A 22,236-nucleotide genomic window follows, 5' to 3' on the forward strand; every position below is an offset into this window, starting at 1 on the left:
AGGAGGCAAAAGGCATGAGTATTTTTGAGAGTGCTTCATCTAAAGCATCTTTTTCATCTTCAAAATGGGGGTCAACTGATGCCAGTCAAGTGGGGTATGTGTGGCCCAATTAGTGGAAACGGGGGAGACTGTGGTTGGAGTCCCCTCGCTTTTGAAAAAAGAACCAAGATGAACAAGTCATGGCTCTCATAGGACTTTTCTTCCCCTGGGTCATCCAGGGGAGGCGAAAGGGATGTGCAATTTTGAGAGTGGTTCATGCAAAGCATCATGGGGGTAAACTGATGCCAGTCAAGTGGGGTGTGTGTGGCCCAATTAGTGGAAACGAGAAAGACTGTGGTTGGAGTCCCCTCGCTTTTGAAAAAAGAACCAAGGTGAACAAGTCATGGCTCTCAGAGGACTTTTCTTCCCCTGGGTCATCCAGAGGAGGCAAAAGGCATGAGTATTTTTGAGAGTGCTTCATCCAAAGCATCTTTTTCATCTTCAAAATGGGGGTCAACTGATGCCAGTCAAGTGGGGTGTGTGGGGCCTAATTAGTGGAAACAAGGGAGACTGTGGTTGGAGTCCCCTCGCTTTTGAAAAAAGAACCAAGATGAACAAGTCATGGCTCACAGAGGACTTTTCTTCCCCTGGGTCATCCAGGGGAGGCGAAAAGCAGGTATATTTTTGAGAGTGCTTCATGCAAAGCATCTTTTTCATCTTGAAAATGGGGGTCAACTGATGCCAATTAAGTGGGGTGTGTGTAACCCAATTAGTAGAAACGAGGGAGACTGTGGTTGGAGTCCCCTCGCTTTTGAATAAAGAACCAAGATGAACAAGTCATGGCTCTCAGATGACTTTTCTTCCCCTGGGTCATCCAGGGGAGGCGAAAGGCATGTGTATTTTTGAGAGTGCTTCATGCAAATCATCTTTTTCATCTTGAAAATGGGGGTCAACTAATGCCAGTCATGTGGGGTGTGTATGGCATAATTAGTGGAAACGAGGGAGACTGTGGTAGGACTCCCCTCGCTTTTGAAAAAAAGAAACAGGATGAACAAGTCATGGGTCTCAGATGACTTTTCTTCCCCTTGGTCATCCAGGGGAGGCGAAAGGCATGGGTATTTTTGAGAGTGCTTTATGCAAAGCATCTTTTTCATCTTGAAAATGGGGGTCAACTGATGCCAGTCTTGTGGGGTTTGTATGGCCCATTTAGTGGAAACGAGGGAGACTGTGGTTGGAGTTCCCTCGCTTTTGAAAAAAGAACCAAGATGAACAAGTCATGGCTCTCAGAGGACTTTTCTTCCCCTGGGTCATCCAGAGGAGGCGAAGGGCACGTGTATTTTTGAAAGTGCTTTATGCAAAGCATCTTTTTCATCTTGAAAATGGGGGTCAACTGATGCCAGTCAAGTGGGGTGTGTATGTCCCATTTAGTGGAAACGAGGGAGACTGTGGTTGGAGTACCCTCGCTTTTGAAAAAAGAACCAAGATGAACAAGTCATGGCTCTCAGAGGACTTTTCTTCCCCTGGGTCATCCAGGGGAGGCGAAAGGCACGTGTATTTTTGGGAGTGCTTCATGCAAAGCATCTTTTTCATCTTGAAAATGGGGTCAACTGATATCAGTCAAGTGGGGTGTGTGTGGCGCAATTAGTGGAAATGAGGGAGACTGTGGTTGGAGTCCCCTCGCTTTTGAAAAAAGAACCAAGATGAACAAGTCATGGCTCTCAGAGGACTTTTCTTCCCCTGGGTCATCCAGGGGAGGCGAAAAGCACGTGTATTTTTGAGAGTGCTTCATGCAAATCATCTTTTTCATCTTGAAAATGGGGGTCAACTGATGCCAGTCAAGTGGAGTTTGTGTGGCCCAATTAGTGGAAGTGAGGGAGACTGTGGTTGGAGTCCCCTCGCTTTTGAAAAAAGAACCAAGATGAACAAGTCATGGCTCTCAGAGGACTTTTCTTCCCCTGGGTCATCCAGGGGAGGCGAAAGGCATGTGTATTTTAGAGAGTGTTTCATGCAAAGCATCTTTTTCATCTTGAAATTGGGGGTCAACTGATACCAGTCAAGTGGGGTGTGTGTGGCCCAATTAGTAGAAAAGAGGGCGACTGTTGTTGGAGTCCCCTCGCTTTTAAAAAAAGAACCAAGATGAACAAGTCATGGCTCTCAGAGGACTTTTCTTCCCCTGGGTCATCCAGGGGAGGCGAAAAGCACGTGTATTTTTGAGAGTGCTTCATGCAAAGCATCTTTTTTATCTTGAAAATGGGGGTAAACTGATGCCAGTCAAGTGGGGTGTGTGTGGCCCAATTAGTGGAAACGAGGGAGACTGTGGTTGGAGTTCCCTCGCTTTTGAAAAAAGAACCAAGATGAACAAGTCATGGCTTTCAGAGGACTTTTCTTCCCCTGGGTCATCCAGAGGAGGCGAAGGGCACGTGTATTTTTGAAAGTGCTTTATGCAAAGCATCTTTTTCATCTTGAAAATGGGGGTCAACTGATGCCAGTCAAGTGGGGTGTGTATGTCCCATTTAGTGGAAACGAGGGAGACTGTGGTTGGAGTACCCTCGCTTTTGAAAAAAGAACCAAGATGAACAAGTCATGGCTCTCAGAGGACTTTTCTTCCCCTGGGTCATCCAGGGGAGGCGAAAGGCACGTGTATTTTTGGGAGTGCTTCATGCAAAGCATCTTTTTCATCTTGAAAATGGGGTCAACTGATATCAGTCAAGTGGGGTGTGTGTGGCGCAATTAGTGGAAATGAGGGAGACTGTGGTTGGAGTCCCCTCGCTTTTGAAAAAAGAACCAAGATGAACAAGTCATGGCTCTCAGAGGACTTTTCTTCCCCTGGGTCATCCAGGGGAGGCGAAAAGCACGTGTATTTTTGAGAGTGCTTCATGCAAATCATCTTTTTCATCTTGAAAATGGGGGTCAACTGATGCCAGTCAAGTGGAGTTTGTGTGGCCCAATTAGTGGAAGTGAGGGAGACTGTGGTTGGAGTCCCCTCGCTTTTGAAAAAAGAACCAAGATGAACAAGTCATGGCTCTCAGAGGACTTTTCTTCCCCTGGGTCATCCAGGGGAGGCGAAAGGCATGTGTATTTTAGAGAGTGTTTCATGCAAAGCATCTTTTTCATCTTGAAATTGGGGGTCAACTGATACCAGTCAAGTGGGGTGTGTGTGGCCCAATTAGTAGAAATGAGGGCGACTGTTGTTGGAGTCCCCTCGCTTTTAAAAAAAGAACCAAGATGAACAAGTCATGGCTCTCAGAGGACTTTTCTTCCCCTGGGTCATCCAGGGGAGGCGAAAAGCACGTGTATTTTTGAGAGTGCTTCATGCAAAGCATCTTTTTTATCTTGAAAATGGGGGTAAACTGATGCCAGTCAAGTGGGGGGTGTGTGGCCCAATTAGTGGAAACAAGGGAGACTGTGGTTGGAGTCCCCTCGCTTTTGAAAAAAGAACCAAGATGAACAAGTCATGGCTCTCAGAGGACTTTTGTTCCCCTGGGTCATCCAGGGGAGGTGAAAGGCATGTGTATTTTTGAGAGTGCTTCATGCAGAGCATCTTTTTCATCTTGAAAATGGGGCGTACACTGATGCCAGTCAAGTGGGCTGTGTGTGGCCCAATTAGTGGAAACGAGGGAGACTGTGGTTGGAGTCCCCTCGCTTTTAAAAAAAAAACAAGATGAACAAGTCATGGCTCTCAGAGGACTTTTCTTCCCCTGGGTCATCCAGGGGAGGCGAATGGCTTGTGTATTTTTGAGAGTGCTTCATGCAAAGCATCTTTTTTATCTTGAAAATGGGGGTCAACTGAAGCCAGTCAAGTGGGGTGTGTGTGGCCCAATTAGTGGAAACAAGGGAGACTGTGGTTGGAATCCCCTCGCTTTTGAAAAAAGAACCAAGATGAACAAGTCACGGCTCACAGAGGACTTTTCTTTCCCTGGGTCTTCCTGGGGAGGCGAAAGGCATGTGTATTTTTGAGAGTGCTTAATGCAAAGCAACTTTTTCATCTTGAAAATGGGGGTCAACTGATGCCAGTCAAGTGGGGTGTGTGTGGCCCAATTAGTGGAAACGAGGGAGACTGTGGTTGGAGTCCCCTCGCTTTTGAAAAAAGAACCAAGATGAACAAGTCATGGCTCTCAGAGGACTTTTCTTCCCCTGGGTCATCCAGGGGAGGCGAAAGGCATGTGTGTTTTCGAGAGTTCTTCATGCAAAGCATCTTTTTCATCTTGAAAATGGGGGTCAACTGATGACAGTCAAGTGGGGTGTGTGTGGCCCAATTATTGGAAACGAGGGAGACTGTGGTTGGAGTCCCCTCGCTTTTGAAAAAAGAACCAAGATAAACAAGTCATGGCTTTCAGAGGACTTTTCTTCCCCTGGGTCATCCAGGGGAGGCGAAAGGCACGTGTATTTTTGAAAGTCCTTTATGCAAAGCATCTTTTTCATCTTGAAAATGGGGGTCAACTGATGCCAGTCAAGTAGGGTGTGTGTGGCCCAATTAGTGGAAACGAGGGAGACTGTGGTTGGAGTCCCCTCGCTTTTGAAAAAAGAACCAAGATAAACAAGTCATGGCTTTCAGAGGACTTTTCTTCCCCTGGGTCATCCAGGGGAGGCGAAAGGCACGTGTATTTTTGAAAGTCCTTTATGCAAAGCATCTTTTTCATCTTGAAAATGGGGGTCAACTGATGCCAGTCAAGTGGGGTGTGTGTGGCCCAATTAGTGGAAATGAGGGAGACTGTGGTTGGAGTCCCCTCGCTTTTGAAAAAAGAACCAAGATGAACAAGTCATGGCTCTCAGAGGACTTTTCTTCCCCTGGGTCATTCAGGGGAGGTGAAAGGCACGTGTATTTTTGAGAGTGCTTCATGCAAAGCATCTTTTTCCTCTTTAAAATGGGGGTCAACTGATGCCAGTCAAGTGGGGTGTGTGTGTGGCCCAATTAGTGGAAATGAGGGAGACTATGGTTGGAGTCCTCTCACTTTTGAAAAAAAGAAACAGGATGAAGAAGTCATGGCTCTCAGATGACTTTTCTTCCCCTGGGTCATCCAGGGGAGGTGAAAGGCATGTGTATTTTTGAGAGTGCTTCATGCAAAGCATCTTTTTCATCTTGAAAATGGGGGTCAACTGATGCCAGTCAAGTGGGGTGTGTATGGCCCAATTAGTGGAAACGAGGGAGACTGTGGTTGGAGTTCCCTCGCTTTTGAAAAAAGAACCAAGATGAACAAGTCATGGCTCTCAGAGGACTTTTCTTCCCCTGGGTCATCCAGGGGAGGCGAAGGGCATGTGTATTTTTGAAAGTGCTTTATGCAAAGCATCTTTTTCATCTTGAAAATGGGGGTCAACTGATGCCAGTCAAGTGGGGTGTGTATGGCCCATTTAGTGGAAACGAGGGAGACTGTGGTTGGAGTCCCCTCGCTTTTGAAAAAAGAACCAAGATGAACAAGTCATGGCTCTCAGAGGACTTTTCTTCCCCTGGGTCATCCAGGGGAGGTGGAAGGCACATGTATTTTTGAGAGTGCTTCATGCAAAGCATCTTTTTCATCTTGAAAATGGGGTCAACTGATACCAGTTAAGTGGGGTGTGTGTGGCCCAATTAGTGGAAATGAGGGAGACTGTGGTTGGAGTCCCCTCGCTTTTGAAAAAAGAACCAAGATGAACAAGTCATGGCTCTCAGAGGACTTTTTTTCCCCTGGGTCATCCAGGGGAGGCGAAAAGCACGTGTATTTTTGAGAGTGCTTCATGCAAATCATCTTTTTCATCTTGAAAATGGGGGTCAACTGATGCCAGTCAAGTGGAGTTTGTGTGGCCAAATTAGTGGAAGTGAGGGAGACTGTGGTTAGAGTCCCCTCGCTTTTGAAAAAAGAACCAAGATGAACAAGTCATGGCTCTCGGAGGACTTTTCTTCCCCTGGGTCATCCAGGTGAGGCGAAAGGCACGTGTATTTTTGAGAGTGCTTTATGCAAAGCATCTTTTTCCTTTTGAAAATGGGGGTCAACTGATGCCAGTCAAGTGCGGTGTGTGTGGCCCAATTAGTGGAAACAAGGGAGACTGTGGTTGGAGTCCCCTTGCTTTTGAAAAAAGAACCAAAATGAACAAGTCATGGCTCACAGAGGACTTTTCTTCCCCTGGGTCATCCAGGGGAGGCGAAAGGCATGTGCGTTTTCGAGAGTTCTTCATGCAAAGCATCTTTTTCATCTTGAAAATGGGGGTCAACTGATACCAGTCAAGTGGGGTGTGTGTGGCCCAATTAGTGGAAACGAGGAAGATTGTGGTTGGAGTCCCCTCGCTTTTGAAAAAAGAACCAAGGTGAACAAGTCATGGCTCTCAGAGGACTTTTCTTCCCCTGGGTCATCCAGAGGAGGCAAAAGGCATGAGTATTTTTGAGAGTGCTTCATCTAAAGCATCTTTTTCATCTTCAAAATGGGGGTCAACTGATGCCAGTCAAGTGGGGTATGTGTGGCCCAATTAGTGGAAACGGGGGAGACTGTGGTTGGAGTCCCCTCGCTTTTGAAAAAAGAACCAAGATGAACAAGTCATGGCTCTCATAGGACTTTTCTTCCCCTGGGTCATCCAGGGGAGGCGAAAGGCATGTGCAATTTTGAGAGTGGTTCATGCAAAGCATCATGGGGGTAAACTGATGCCAGTCAAGTGGGGTGTGTGTGGCCCAATTAGTGGAAACGAGGGAGACTGTGGTTTGAGTCCCCTCGCTTTTGAAAAAAGAACCAAGGTGAACAAGTCATGGCTCTCAGAGGACTTTTCTTCCCCTGGGTCATCCAGAGGAGGCAAAAGGCATGAGTATTTTTGAGAGTGCTTCATCCAAAGCATCTTTTTCATCTTCAAAATGGGGGTCAACTGATGCCAGTCAAGTGGGGTGTGTGGGGCCTAATTAGTGGAAACAAGGGAGACTGTGGTTGGAGTCCCCTCGCTTTTGAAAAAAGAACCAAGATGAACAAGTCATGGCTCACAGAGGACTTTTCTTCCCCTGGGTCATCCAGGGGAGGCGAAGGGCATGTGTATTTTTGAAAGTGCTTTATGCAAAGCATCTTTTTCATCTTGAAAATGGGGGTCAACTGATGCCAGTCAAGTGGGGTGTGTATGGCCCAATTAGTGGAAACGAGGGAGACTGTGGTTGGAGTTCCCTCGCTTTTGAAAAAAGAACCAAGATGAACAAGTCATGGCTCTCAGAGGACTTTTCTTCCCCTGGGTCATCCAGGGGAGGCGAAGGGCATGTGTATTTTTGAAAGTGCTTTATGCAAAGCATCTTTTTCATCTTGAAAATGGGGGTCAACTGATGCCAGTCAAGTGGGGTGTGTATGGCCCATTTAGTGGAAACGAGGGAGACTGTGGTTGGAGTCCCCTCGCTTTTGAAAAAAGAACCGAGATGAACAAGTCATGGCTCTCAGAGGACTTTTCTTCCCCTGGGTCATCCAGGGGAGGTGGAAGGCACATGTATTTTTGAGAGTGCTTCATGCAAAGCATCTTTTTCATCTTGAAAATGGGGTCAACTGATACCAGTTAAGTGGGGTGTGTGTGGCCCAATTAGTGGAAATGAGGGAGACTGTGGTTGGAGTCCCCTCGCTTTTGAAAAAAGAACCAAGATGAACAAGTCATGGCTCTCAGAGGACTTTTTTTCCCCTGGGTCATCCAGGGGAGGCGAAAAGCACGTGTATTTTTGAGAGTGCTTCATGCAAATCATCTTTTTCATCTTGAAAATGGGGGTCAACTGATGCCAGTCAAGTGGAGTTTGTGTGGCCAAATTAGTGGAAGTGAGGGAGACTGTGGTTAGAGTCCCCTCGCTTTTGAAAAAAGAACCAAGATGAACAAGTCATGGCTCTCGGAGGACTTTTCTTCCCCTGGGTCATCCAGGTGAGGCGAAAGGCACGTGTATTTTTGAGAGTGCTTTATGCAAAGCATCTTTTTCCTTTTGAAAATGGGGGTCAACTGATGCCAGTCAAGTGCGGTGTGTGTGGCCCAATTAGTGGAAACAAGGGAGACTGTGGTTGGAGTCCCCTTGCTTTTGAAAAAAGAACCAAAATGAACAAGTCATGGCTCACAGAGGACTTTTCTTCCCCTGGGTCATCCAGGGGAGGCGAAAGGCATGTGCGTTTTCGAGAGTTCTTCATGCAAAGCATCTTTTTCATCTTGAAAATGGGGGTCAACTGATACCAGTCAAGTGGGGTGTGTGTGGCCCAATTAGTGGAAACGAGGAAGATTGTGGTTGGAGTCCCCTCGCTTTTGAAAAAAGAACCAAGGTGAACAAGTCATGGCTCTCAGAGGACTTTTCTTCCCCTGGGTCATCCAGAGGAGGCAAAAGGCATGAGTATTTTTGAGAGTGCTTCATCTAAAGCATCTTTTTCATCTTCAAAATGGGGGTCAACTGATGCCAGTCAAGTGGGGTATGTGTGGCCCAATTAGTGGAAACGGGGGAGACTGTGGTTGGAGTCCCCTCGCTTTTGAAAAAAGAACCAAGATGAACAAGTCATGGCTCTCATAGGACTTTTCTTCCCCTGGGTCATCCAGGGGAGGCGAAAGGCATGTGCAATTTTGAGAGTGGTTCATGCAAAGCATCATGGGGGTAAACTGATGCCAGTCAAGTGGGGTGTGTGTGGCCCAATTAGTGGAAACGAGGGAGACTGTGGTTTGAGTCCCCTCGCTTTTGAAAAAAGAACCAAGGTGAACAAGTCATGGCTCTCAGAGGACTTTTCTTCCCCTGGGTCATCCAGAGGAGGCAAAAGGCATGAGTATTTTTGAGAGTGCTTCATCCAAAGCATCTTTTTCATCTTCAAAATGGGGGTCAACTGATGCCAGTCAAGTGGGGTGTGTGGGGCCTAATTAGTGGAAACAAGGGAGACTGTGGTTGGAGTCCCCTCGCTTTTGAAAAAAGAACCAAGATGAACAAGTCATGGCTCACAGAGGACTTTTCTTCCCCTGGGTCATCCAGGGGAGGCGAAAAGCAGGTATATTTTTGAGAGTGCTTCATGCAAAGCATCTTTTTCATATTGAAAATGGGGGTCAACTGATGCCAATTAAGTGGGGTGTGTGTAACCCAATTAGTAGAAACGAGGGAGACTGTGGTTGGAGTCCCCTCGCTTTTGAAAAAAGAACCAAGATGAACAAGTCATGGCTCTCAGATGACTTTTCTTCCCCTGGGTCATCCAGGGGAGGCGAAAGGCATGTGTATTTTTGAGAGTGCTTCATGCAAATAATCTTTTTCATCTTGAAAATGGGGGTCAACTAATGCCAGTCATGTGGGGTGTGTGTGGCATAATTAGTGGAAACGAGGGAGACTGTGGTTGGACTCCCCTCGCTTTTGAAAAAAAGAAACAGGATGAACAAGTCATGGGTCTCAGATGACTTTTCTTCCCCTTGGTCATCCAGGGGAGGCGAAAGGCATGGGTATTTTTGAGAGTGCTTTATGCAAAGCATCTTTTTCATCTTGAAAATGGGGGTCAACTGATGCCAGTCAAGTGGGGTGTGTATGGCCCATTTAGTGGAAACGAGGGAGACTGTGGTTGGAGTTCCCTCGCTTTTGAAAAAAGAACCAAGAAGAACAAGTCATGGCTCTCAGAGGACTTTTCTTCCCCTGGGTCATCCAGAGGAGGCGAAGGGCACGTGTATTTTTGAAAGTGCTTTATGCAAAGCATCTTTTTCATCTTGAAAATGGGGGTCAACTGATGCCAGTCAAGTGGGGTGTGTATGTCCCATTTAGTGGAAACGAGGGAGACTGTGGTTGGAGTACCCTCGCTTTTGAAAAAAGAACCAAGATGAACAAGTCATGGCTCTCAGAGGACTTTTCTTCCCCTGGGTCATCCAGGGGAGGCGAAAGGCACGTGTATTTTTGGGAGTGCTTCATGCAAAGCATCTTTTCATCTTGAAAATGGGGTCAACTGATATCAGTCAAGTGGGGTGTGTGTGGCCCAATTAGTGGAAATGAGGGAGACTGTGGTTGGAGTCCCCTTGCTTTTGAAAAAAGAACCAAGATGAACAAGTCATGGCTCTCAGAGGACTTTTCTTCCCCTGGGTCATCCAGGGGAGGCGAAAAGCACGTGTATTTTTGAGAGTGCTTCATGCAAATCATCTTTTTCATCTTGAAAATGGGGGTCAACTGATGCCAGTCAAGTGGAGTTTGTGTGGCCCAATTAGTGGAAGTGAGGGAGACTGTGGTTGGAGTCCCCTCGCTTTTGAAAAAAGAACCAAGATGAACAAGTCATGGCTCTCAGAGGACTTTTCTTCCCCTGGGTCATCCAGGGGAGGCGAAAGGCACGTGTATTTTAGAGAGTGTTTCATGCAAAGCATCTTTTTCATCTTGAAATTGGGGGTCAACTGATACCAGTCAAGTGGGGTGTGTGTGGCCCAATTAGTAGAAATGAGGGCGACTGTTGTTGGAGTCCCCTCGCTTTTAAAAAAAGAACCAAGATGAACAAGTCATGGCTCTCAGAAGACTTTTCTTCCCCTGGGTCATCCAGGGGAGGCGAAAGGCACGTGTATTTTTGAGAGTGCTTCATGCAAAGCATCTTTTTTATCTTGAAAATGGGGGTAAACTGATGCCAGTCAAGTGGGGTGTGTTTGGCCCAATTAGTGGAAACAAGGGAGACTGTGGTTGGAGTCCCCTCGCTTTTGAAAAAAGAACCAAGATGAACAAGTCATGGCTCTCAGAGGACTTTTGTTCCCCTGGGTCATCCAGGGGAGGTGAAAGGCATGTGTATTTTTGAGAGTGCTTCATGCAGAGCATCTTTTTCATCTTGAAAATGGGGCGTACACTGATGCCAGTCAAGTGTGCTGTGTGTGGCCCAATTAGTGGAAACGAGGGAGACTGTGGTTGGAGTCCCCTCGCTTTTAAAAAAAAAACAAGATGAACAAGTCATGGCTCTCAGAGGACTTTTCTTCCCCTGGGTCATCCAGGGGAGGCGAATGGCACGTGTATTTTTGAGAGTGCTTCATGCAAAGCATCTTTTTTATCTTGAAAATGGGGGTCAACTGAAGCCAGTCAAGTGGGGTGTGTGTGGCCCAATTAGTGGAAACAAGGGAGACTGTGATTGGAGTCCCCTCGCTTTTGAAAAAAGAACCAAGATGAACAAGTCACGGCTCACAGAGGACTTTTCTTTCCCTGGGTCTTCCTGGGGAGGCGAAAGGCATGTGTATTTTTGAGAGTGCTTCATGCAAAGCAACTTTTTCATCTTGAAAATGGGGGTCAACTGATGCCAGTCAAGTGGGGTGTGTGTGGCCCAATTAGTGGAAACGAGGGAGACTGTGGTTGGAGTCCCCTCGCTTTTGAAAAAAGAACCAAGGTGAACAAGTCATGGCTCTCAGAGGACTTTTCTTCCCCTGGGTCATCCAGAGGAGGCAAAAGGCATGAGTATTTTTGAGAGTGCTTCATCCAAAGCATCTTTTTCATCTTCAAAATGGGGGTCAACTGATGCCAGTCAAGTGGGGTGTGTGGGGCCTAATTAGTGGAAACAAGGGAGACTGTGGTTGGAGTCCCCTCGCTTTTGAAAAAAGAACCAAGATGAACAAGTCATGGCTCACAGAGGACTTTTCTTCCCCTGGGTCATCCAGGGGAGGCGAAAAGCAGGTATATTTTTGAGAGTGCTTCATGCAAAGCATCTTTTTCATCTTGAAAATGGGGGTCAACTGATGCCAATTAAGTGGGGTGTGTGTAACCCAATTAGTAGAAACGAGGGAGACTGTGGTTGGAGTCCCCTCGCTTTTGAAAAAAGAACCAAGATGAACAAGTCATGGCTCTCAGATGACTTTTCTTCCCCTGGGTCATCCAGGGGAGGCGAAAGGCATGTGTATTTTTGAGAGTGCTTCATGCAAATAATCTTTTTCATCTTGAAAATGGGGGTCAACTAATGCCAGTCATGTGGGGTGTGTGTGGCATAATTAGTGGAAACGAGGGAGACTGTGGTTGGACTCCCCTCGCTTTTGAAAAAAAGAAACAGGATGAACAAGTCATGGGTCTCAGATGACTTTTCTTCCCCTTGGTCATCCAGGGGAGGCGAAAGGCATGGGTATTTTTGAGAGTGCTTTATGCAAAGCATCTTTTTCATCTTGAAAATGGGGGTCAACTGATGCCAGTCAAGTGGGGTGTGTATGGCCCATTTAGTGGAAACGAGGGAGACTGTGGTTGGAGTTCCCTCGCTTTTGAAAAAAGAACCAAGATGAACAAGTCATAGCTCTCAGAGGACTTTTCTTCCCCTGGGTCATCCAGAGGAGGTGAAGGGCACGTGTATTTTTGAAAGTGCTTTATGCAAAGCATCTTTTTCATCTTGAAAATGGGGGTCAACTGATGCCAGTCAAGTGGGGTGTGTATGTCCCATTTAGTGGAAACGAGGGAGACTGTGGTTGGAGTACCCTCGCTTTTGAAAAAAGAACCAAGATGAACAAGTCATGGCTCTCAGAGGACTTTTCTTCCCCTGGGTCATCCAGGGGAGGCGAAAGGCACGTGTATTTTTGGGAGTGCTTCATGCAAAGCATCTTTTTCATCTTGAAAATGGGGTCAACTGATATCAGTCAAGTGGGGTGTGTGTGGCCCAATTAGTGGAAATGAGGGAGACTGTGGTTGGAGTCCCCTCGCTTTTGAAAAAAGAACCAAGATGAACAAGTCATGGCTCTCAGAGGACTTTTCTTCCCCTGGGTCATCCAGGGGAGGCGAAAAGCACGTGTATTTTTGAGAGTGCTTCATGCAAATCATCTTTTTCATCTTGAAAATGGGGGTCAACTGATGCCAGTCAAGTGGAGTTTGTGTGGCCCAATTAGTGGAAGTGAGGGAGACTGTGGTTGGAGTCCCCTCGCTTTTGAAAAAAGAACCAAGATGAACAAGTCATGGCTCTCAGAGGACTTTTCTTCCCCTGGGTCATCCAGGGGAGGCGAAAGGCACGTGTAATTTAGAGAGTGTTTCATGCAAAGCATCTTTTTCAGCTTGAAATTGGGGGTCAACTGATACCAGTCAAGTGGGGTGTGTGTGGCCCAATTAGTAGAAATGAGGGCGACTGTTGTTGGAGTCCCCTCGCTTTTAAAAAAAGAACCAAGATGAACAAGTCATGGCTCTCAGAGGACTTTTCTTCCCCTGGGTCATCCAGGGGAGGCGAAAGGCACGTGTATTTTTGAGAGTGCTTCATGCAAAGCATCTTTTTTATCTTGAAAATGGGGGTAAACTGATGCCAGTCAAGTGGGGTGTGTTTGGCCCAATTAGTGGAAACAAGGGAGACTGTGGTTGGAGTCCCCTCGCTTTTGAAAAAAGAACCAAGATGAACAAGTCATGGCTCTCAGAGGACTTTTGTTCCCCTGGGTCATCCAGGGGAGGTGAAAGGCATGTGTATTTTTGAGAGTGCTTCATGCAGAGCATCTTTTTCATCTTGAAAATGGGGCGTACACTGATGCCAGTCAAGTGTGCTGTGTGTGGCCCAATTAGTGGAAACGAGGGAGACTGTGGTTGGAGTCCCCTCGCTTTTAAAAAAAAACCAAGATGAACAAGTCATGGCTCTCAGAGGACTTTTCTTCCCCTGGGTCATCCAGGGGAGGCGAATGGCACGTGTATTTTTGAGAGTGCTTCATGCAAAGCATCTTTTTTATCTTGAAAATGGGGGTCAACTGAAGCCAGTCAAGTGGGGTGTGTGTGGCCCAATTAGTGGAAACGAGGGAGACTGTGGTTGGAGTCCCCTCGCTTTTGAAAAAAGAACCAAGATGAACAAGTCATGGCTCTCAGAGGACTTTTCTTCCCCTGGGTCATCCAGGGGAGGCGAAAGGCATGGGTGTTTTCGAGAGTTCTTCATGCAAAGCATCTTTTTCATCTTGAAAATGGGGGTCAACTGATACCAGTCAAGTGGGGTGTGTGTTGCCCAATTAGTGGAAACGAGGGAGATTGTGGTTGGAGTCCCCTCGCTTTTGAAAAAAGAACCAAGATGAACAAGTAATGGCTTTCAGAGGACTTTTCTTCCCCTGGGTCATCCAGAGGAGGCAAAAGGCATGAGTATTTTTGAGAGTGCTTCATCCAAAGCATCTTTTTCATCTTCAAAATGGGGGTCAACTGATGCCAGTCAAGTGGGGTATGTGTGGCCCAAATAGTGGAAACGGGGGAGACTGTGGTTGGAGTCCCCTCGCTTTTTAAAAAAGAACAAAGATGAACAAGACATGGCTCTCAGAGGACTTTTCTTCCCCTGGGTCATCCAGGGGAGGTGAAAGGCACGTGTATTTTTGAGAGTGCTTCATGCAAAGCATCTTTTTCATCTTGAAAATGGGGGTCAACTGATGCCAGTCAAGTGGGGTGTGTGTGGCCCAATTAGTGGAAACGAGGGAGACTGTGGTTGGAGTCCCCTCGCTTTTGAAAAAAGAACCAAGATAAACAAGTCATGGTTTTCAGAGGACTTTTCTTCCCCTGGATCATCAAGGGGAGGCGAAAGGCACGTGTATTTTTGAAAGTCCTTTATGCAAAGCATCTTTTTCATCTTGAAAATGGGGATCAACTGATGCCAGTCAAGTGGGGTGTGTGTGGCCCAATTAGTGGAAATGAGGGAGACTGTGGTTGGAGTCCCCTCGCTTTTGAAAAAAGAACCAAGATGAACAAGTCATGGCTGTCAGAGGACTTTTCCTCCTCTGGGTCATCCAGAGGAGGCAAAAGGCATGTGTATTTTTGAGAGTGCTTCATGCCAAGCATCTTTTTCATCTTGAAAATGGGGTGTCAACTGATGCCAGTCAAGCGGGGTGTGTGTGGCCCATTTAGTGGAAACGAGGGAGACTGTGGTTGGAGTCCCCTCGCTTTTGAAAAAAGAACCACGATAAACAAGTCATGGCTCTCAGAGGACTTTTCTTCCCCTGGGTCATCCAGGGGAGGCGTAAGGCACGTGTATTCTTGAAAGTCCTTTATGCAAAGCATCTTTTTCATCTTGAAAATGGGGGTCAACTGATGCCAGTCAAGTGGGGTGTGTGTGGCCCAATTAGTGGAAACGAGGAAGACTGTGGTTGGAGTCCCTTCGCTTTTGAAAAAAGAACCAAGATGAACAAGTCATGGCTCTCAGAGGACTTTTCTTCCCCTGGGTCATCCAGGGGAGGCGAAAGGCACGTGTATTCTTGAAAGTCCTTTATGCAAAGCATCTTTTTCATCTTGAAAATGGGGGTCAACTGATGCCAGTCAAGTGGGGTGAGTGTGGCCCAATTAGTGGAAACGAGGAAGACTGTGGTTGGAGTCCCTTCGCTTTTGAAAAAAGAACCAAGATGAACAAGTCATGGCTCTCAGAGGACTTTTCTTCCCCTGGGTCATCCAGGGGAGTCAAAAGGCACGTGTATTTTTGAGAGTGCTTCATGCAAAGCATCTTATTCATCTTGAAAATAGGGGTCAACTGATGCCAGTCAAGTTGGGTGTGTGTGGCCCAATTAGTGGAAATGAGGGAGACTGTGGTTGGAGTCCCCTCGCTTTTGAAAAAAGAACCAAGATGAACAAGTCATGGCTCACAGAAAACTTTTCTTCCCCTGGGTCATCCAGGGGAGGCGAAAGGCATGTGTATTTTTGAGAGTGCTTCATGCAAAGCATCTTTTTCCTCTTGAAAATGGGGGTCAACTGATGCCAGTCAAGTGGGGTGTGTGTGGCCCAATTAGTGGAAATGAGGGAGACTGTGGTTGGAGTCCCCTCGCTTTTGAAAAAAGAACCAAGATGAACAAGTCATGGCTCTCAGAGGACTTTTCTTCCCCTGGGTCATCCAGGGGAGGCTAAAGGCATGTGCAATTTTGAGAGTGGTTCATGCAAAGCATCATGGGGGTAAACTGATGCCAGTCAAGTGGGGTGTGTGTGGCCGAATTAGTGGAAACGAGGGAGACTGTGGTTAGAGTCCCCTCGCTTTTGAAAAAATAACCAAGATGAACAAGTCATGGCTCTCAGAGGACTTTTCTTACCCTGGGTCATCCAGGGGAGGTGAAAGGCACGTGTATTTTTGAGAGTGCTTCATGCAAAGCATCTTTTTCATCTTGAAAATGGGGGTCAACTGATGCCAGTCAAGTGGGGTGTGTGTGGCCCAATTAGTGGAAACGAGGGAGACTGTGGTTGGAGTCCCCTCGCTTTTGAAAAAAGAACCAAGATAAACAAGTCATGGCTTTCAGAGGACTTTTCTTCCCCTGGGTCATCCAGGGGAGGCGAAAGGCACGTGTATTTTTGAAAGTCCTTTATGCAAAGCATCTTTTTCATCTTGAAAATGGGGGTCAACTGATGCCAGTCAAGTGGGGTGTGTGTGGCCCAATTAGTGGAAATGAGGGAGACTGTGGTTGGAGTCCCCTCGCTTTTGAAAAAACAACCAAGATGAACAAGTCATGGCTCTCAGAGGACTTTTCTTCCCCTGGGTCATTCAGGGGAGGTTAAAGGCACGTGTATTTTTGAGAGTGCTTCATGCAAAGCATCTTTTTCCTCTTTAAAATGGGGGTCAACTGATGCCAGTCAAGTGGGGTGTGTGTGTGGCCCAATTAGTGGAAATGAGGGAGACTATGGTTGGAGTCCTCTCACTTTTGAAAAAAGAACCAAGATGAACAAGTCATGGCTCTCAGAGGACTTTTCTTCCCCTGGGTCATCCAGGGGAGGCGAAAGGCACGAGTATTTTTGAAAGTGCTTCATGCAAAGCATCTTTTTCATCTTGAAAATGGGGGTCAACTGATGCCAGTCAAGTGGGGTGTGTGTGGCCCAATTAGTGGAAATGAGTGAGACTGTGGATGGAGTCCCCTCGCTTTTGAAAAAAGAACCAAGATGAACAAGTCATGGCTGTCAGAGGACTTTTCTTCCCCTTGGTCATCCAGAGGAGGCAAAAGGCATGTGTATTTTTGAGAGTGCTTCATGCAAAGCATCTTTTTCATCTTGAAAATGGGGTGTCAACTGATGCCAGTCAAGCGGGGTGTGTGTGGCCCATTTAGTGGAAACGAGGGAGACTGTGGTTGGAGTCCCCTCGCTTTTGAAAAAAGAACCACGATGAACAAGTCATGGCTCTCAGAGGACTTTTCTTCCCCTGGGTCATCCAGGGGAGGCGTAAGGCACGTGTATTCTTAAAAGTCCTTTATGCAAAGCATCTTTTTCATCTTGAACATGGGGGTCAACTGATGCCAGTCAAGTGGGGTGTGTGTGGCCCAATTAGTGGAAACAAGGAAGACTGTGGTTGGAGTCCCTTCGCTTTTGAAAAAAGAACCAATATGAACAAGTCATGGCTCTCAGAGGACTTTTCTTCCCCTGGGTCATCCAGGGGAGTCAAAAGGCACGTGTATTTTTGAGAGTGCTTCATGCAAAGCATCTTATTCATCTTGAAATTAGGGGTCAACTGATGCCAGTCAAGTAGGGTGTGTGTGGCCCAATTAGTGGAAATGAGGGAGACTGTGGTTGGAGTCCCCTCGCTTTTGAAAAAAGAACCAAGATGAAAAAGTCATGGCTCACAGAGAACTTTTCTTCCCCTGGGTCATCCAGGGGAGGCGAAAGGCATGTGTATTTTTGAGAGTGCTTCATGCAAAGCATCTTTTTCCTCTTGAAAATGAGGGTCAACTGATGCCAGTCAAGTGGGGTGTGTGTGGCCCAATTAGTGGAAATGAGGGAGACTGTGGTTGGAGTCCCCTCACTTTTGAAAAAAGAACCAAGATGAACAAGTCATGGCTCACAGAGAACTTTTCTTCCCCTGGGTCATCCAGGGGAGGCGAAAGGCATGTGTATTTTTGAGAGTGCTTCATGCAAAGCATCTTTTTCCTCTTGAAAATGGGGGTCAACTGATGCCAGTCAAGTGGGGTGTGTGTGGCCCTATTAGTGGAAATGAGGGAGACTGTGGTTGGAGTCCCCTCGCTTTTGAAAAAAGAACCAAGATGAACAAGTCATGGCTCTCAGAGGACTTTTCTTCCCCTGGGTCATCCAGGGGAGGCTAAAGGCATGTGCAATTTTGAGAGTGGTTCATGCAAAGCATCATGGGGGTAAACTGATGCCAGTCAAGTGGGGTGTGTGTGGCCGAATTAGTGGAAACGAGGGAGACTGTGGTTAGAGTCCCCTCGCTTTTGAAAAAGGAACCAAGATGAACAAGTCATGGCTCTCAGAGGACTTTTCTTACCCTGGGTCATCCAGGGGAGGTGAAAGGCACGTGTATTTTTGAGAGTGCTTCATGCAAAGCGTCTTTTTCATCTTGAAAATGGGGGTCAACTGATGCCAGTCAAGTGGGGTGTGTGTGGCCCAATTAGTGGAAACGAGGGAGACTGTGGTTGGAGTCCCCTCGCTTTTGAAAAAAGAACCAAGATAAACAAGTCATGGCTTTCAGAGGACTTTTCTTCCCCTGGGTCATCCAGGGGAGGCGAAAGGCACGTGTATTTTTGAAAGTCCTTTATGCAAAGCATCTTTTTCATCTTGAAAATGGGGGTCAACTGATGCCAGTCAAGTGGGGTGTGTGTGGCCCAATTAGTGGAAATGAGGGAGACTGTGGTTGGAGTCCCCTCGCTTTTGAAAAAACAACCAAGATGAACAAGTCATGGCTCTCAGAAGACTTTTCTTCCCCTGGGTCATTCAGGGGAGGTTAAAGGCACGTGTATTTTTGAGAGTGCTTCATGCAAAGCATCTTTTTCCTCTTTAAAATGGGGGTCAACTGATGCCAGTCAAGTGGGGTGTGTGTGTGGCCCAATTAGTGGAAATGAGGGAGACTATGGTTGGAGTCCTCTCACTTTTGAAAAAAGAACCAAGATGAACAAGTCATGGCTCTCAGAGGACTTTTCTTCCCCTGGGTCATCCAGGGGAGGCGAAAGGCACGAGTATTTTTGAAAGTGCTTCATGCAAAGCATCTTTTTCATCTTGAAAATGGGGGTCAACTGATGCCAGTCAAGTGGGGTGTGTGTGGCCCAATTAGTGGAAATGAGTGAGACTGTGGATGGAGTCCCCTCGCTTTTGAAAAAAGAACCAAGATGAACAAGTCATGGCTGTCAGAGGACTTTTCTTCCCCTTGGTCATCCAGAGGAGGCAAAAGGCATGTGTATTTTTGAGAGTGCTTCATGCAAAGCATCTTTTTCATCTTGAAAATGGGGTGTCAACTGATGCCAGTCAAGCGGGGTGTGTGTGGCCCATTTAGTGGAAACGAGGGAGACTGTGGTTGGAGTCCCCTCGCTTTTGAAAAAAGAACCACGATGAACAAGTCATGGCTCTCAGAGGACTTTTCTTCCCCTGGGTCATCCAGGGGAGGCGTAAGGCACGTGTATTCTTAAAAGTCCTTTATGCAAAGCATCTTTTTCATCTTGAAAATGGGGGTCAACTGATGCCAGTCAAGTGGGGTGTGTGTGGCCCAATTAGTGGAAACAAGGAAGACTGTGGTTGGAGTCCCTTCGCTTTTGAAAAAAGAACCAAGATGAACAAGTCATGGCTCTCAGAGGACTTTTCTTCCCCTGGGTCATCCAGGGGAGTCAAAAGGCACGTGTATTTTTGAGAGTGCTTCATGCAAAGCATCTTATTCATCTTGAAATTAGGGGTCAACTGATGCCAGTCAAGTAGGGTGTGTGTGGCCCAATTAGTGGAAATGAGGGAGACTGTGGTTGGAGTCCCCTCGCTTTTGAAAAAAGAACCAAGATGAACAAGTCATGGCTCACAGAGAACTTTTCTTCCCCTGGGTCATCCAGGGGAGGCGAAAGGCATGTGTATTTTTGAGAGTGCTTCATGCAAAGCATCTTTTTCCTCTTGAAAATGGGGGTCAACTGATGCCAGTCAAGTGGGGTGTGTGTGGCCCAATTAGTGGAAATGAGGGAGACTGTGGTTGGAGTCCCCTCACTTTTGAAAAAAGAACCAAGATGAACAAGTCATGGCTCTCAGAGGATTTTTCTTCCCCTGGGTCATCTAGGGGAGGCGAAAGGCACGTGTATTTTTGAGAGTGCTTCATGCAAAGTATCTTTTTCATCTTGAAAATGGGGGTCAACTGATGCCAGTCAAGTAGGGTGTGTGTGTGGCCTAATTAGTGGAAATGAGGGAGACTGTGGTTGGAGTCCCCTCGCTTTTGAAAAAAGAACCAAGATGAACAAGTCATGGCTCACAGAGGACTTTTCTTAACCTGAGTCATCCAGGGGAGGCGAAAGGCATGTGTATTTTTGAGAGTGCTTCATGCAAAGCATCTTTTTCATCTTGAAAATGGGGGTTAACTGATGCCAGTCAAGAGGAGTTTGTGTGGCCCAATTAGTGGAAATGAGGGAGACTGTGGTTGGAGTCCCCTTGCTTTTGAAAAAAGAACCAAGATGAACAAGTCATGGCTCTCAGAGGACTTTTCTTCCCCTGGGTCATCCAGGGAAGGCGAAAGGCATGTGTATTTTTGAAAGTCTTTTATGCAAAGTATCTTTTTCATCTTGAAAATGGGGGTCAACTGATGCCAGTCAAGTGGGGTGTGTGTGGCCCAATTAGTGGAAATGAGGGAGACTGTGGTTGGAGTCCCATCGCTTTTGAAAAAAAACAAATCAAGATGAACAAGTCATGGCTCACATGGGACTTTTCTTCCCCTGGGTCATCCAGGGGAGGCGAAAGGCACGTGTAATTTTGAGAGTGGTTCATGCAAAGCATCTTTTTCATCTAGAAAATGGGGGTCAACTGATGCCAGTCAAGTGGGGTGTGTGTGGCCCAATTAGTGGAAATGAGGGAGACTGTGGTTGGAGTCCCCTCGCTTTTGAAAAAAGAACCAAGATGAACAAGTCATGGCTCACAGAGGACTTTTCTTCCCCTAGGTCATCTAGGGGAGGCGAAAGGCATGTGTATTTTTGAGAGTGCTTCATGCAAAGCATCTTTTTCCTCTTGAAAATGGTGGACAACTGATGCCAGTCAAGTGGGGTGTGTGTGGCCCAATTAGTGGAAACGAGGGAGACTGTGTTTGGAGTCCCCTCGCTTTTGAAAAAAGAACCAAGATGAACAAGTCATGGCTCTCAGAGGACTTCTCTTCATCTGGGTCATCCAGGGGAGTCAAAAGGCCTGTGTATTTTTGAAAGTGCTTGATGCAAAGCATCTTTTTCATCTTGAAAATGGGGGTTAACTGATGCCACTCAAGAGGAGTTTGTGTGGCCCAATTAGTGGAAATGAGGGAGACTGTGGTTGGAGTCCTCTCGCTTTTGAAAAAAGAACCAAGATGAACAAGTCATGGCTCTCAGAGGACTTTTCTTCCCCTGGGTCATCCAGAGGAGGCAAAAGGCTCGTGTATTTTTGAGAGTGCTTCATGCAAAGCATCTTTTTCATCTTGAAAATGGGGGTCATCTGATGCCAGTCAAGTGGGGTGTGTGTGTGGCCCAATTAGTGGAAATGAGGGAGACTGTGGTTGGAGTCTCCTCGCTTTTGAAAAAAGAACCAAGATGAACAAGTCATGGCTCACAGAGGACTTTTCTGCCCCTGGGTCATCCAGAAGAGGCGAAAGGCATGTGTATTTTTGAGAGTGCTTCATGCAAAGCATCTTTTTCCTCTTGAAAATGGGGGTCAACTGATGCCAGTCAAGTGGGGTGTGTGTGGCCCAATTAGTGGAAATGAGGGAGACTGTGGTTGGAGTCCCCTCGCTTTTGAAAAAAGAACCAAGATGAACAAGTCATGGCTCACAGAGGACTTTTCTTCCCCTGGGTCATCCAGGGGAGGCGAAAGGCACGTGTATTTTTGAAAGTGCTTCGTGCAAAGCATCTTTTTCACCTTGAAAATGGGGGTCAACTGATGCCAGTCAAGAGGGGTGTGTGTGGCCCAATTAGTGGAAATGAGGGAGACTGTGGTTGGAGTCCCCTCGCTTTTGAAAAAAGAACCAAGATGAACAAGTCATGGCTCTCAGAGGACTTTTCTTCCCCTGGGTCATCCAGGGGAGGCGAAAGGCACGTGTATTTTTGAAAGTCCTTTATGCAAAGCATCTTTTTCATCTTGAAAATGGGGCGTCAACTGATGCCAGTCAAGCGGGGTGTGTGTGGCCTATTTAGTGGAAATGAGGGAGACTGTGGTTGGAGTCCCCTCGCTTTTGAAAAAAGAACCAAGATGAACAAGTCATGCCTGTCAGAGGACTTTTCTTCCCCTGGATCATCCAGAGGAGGCAAAAGGCATGTGTATTTTTAAGAATGCTTAATGCAAAACATCTTTTTCATCTTGAAAATGGGGCGTCAACTGATGCCAGTCAAGCGGGGTGTGTGTGGCCTAATTAGTGGAAACGAGGGAGACTGTGGTTGGAGTCCCCTCGCTTTTAAAAAAAGAACCAAGATGAAAAAGTCATGGCTGTCAGAGGACTTTTCTTCCCCTGGGTCATCCAGAGGAGGCAAAATGCATGTTTATTTTTGAGAGTGCTTCATGAAAAGCATCTTTTTCATCTT

This window comes from Anomaloglossus baeobatrachus, chromosome 5 (genome assembly GCF_048569485.1).
Source record: "Anomaloglossus baeobatrachus isolate aAnoBae1 chromosome 5, aAnoBae1.hap1, whole genome shotgun sequence".
NCBI lineage: Eukaryota > Metazoa > Chordata > Amphibia > Anura > Aromobatidae > Anomaloglossus > Anomaloglossus baeobatrachus.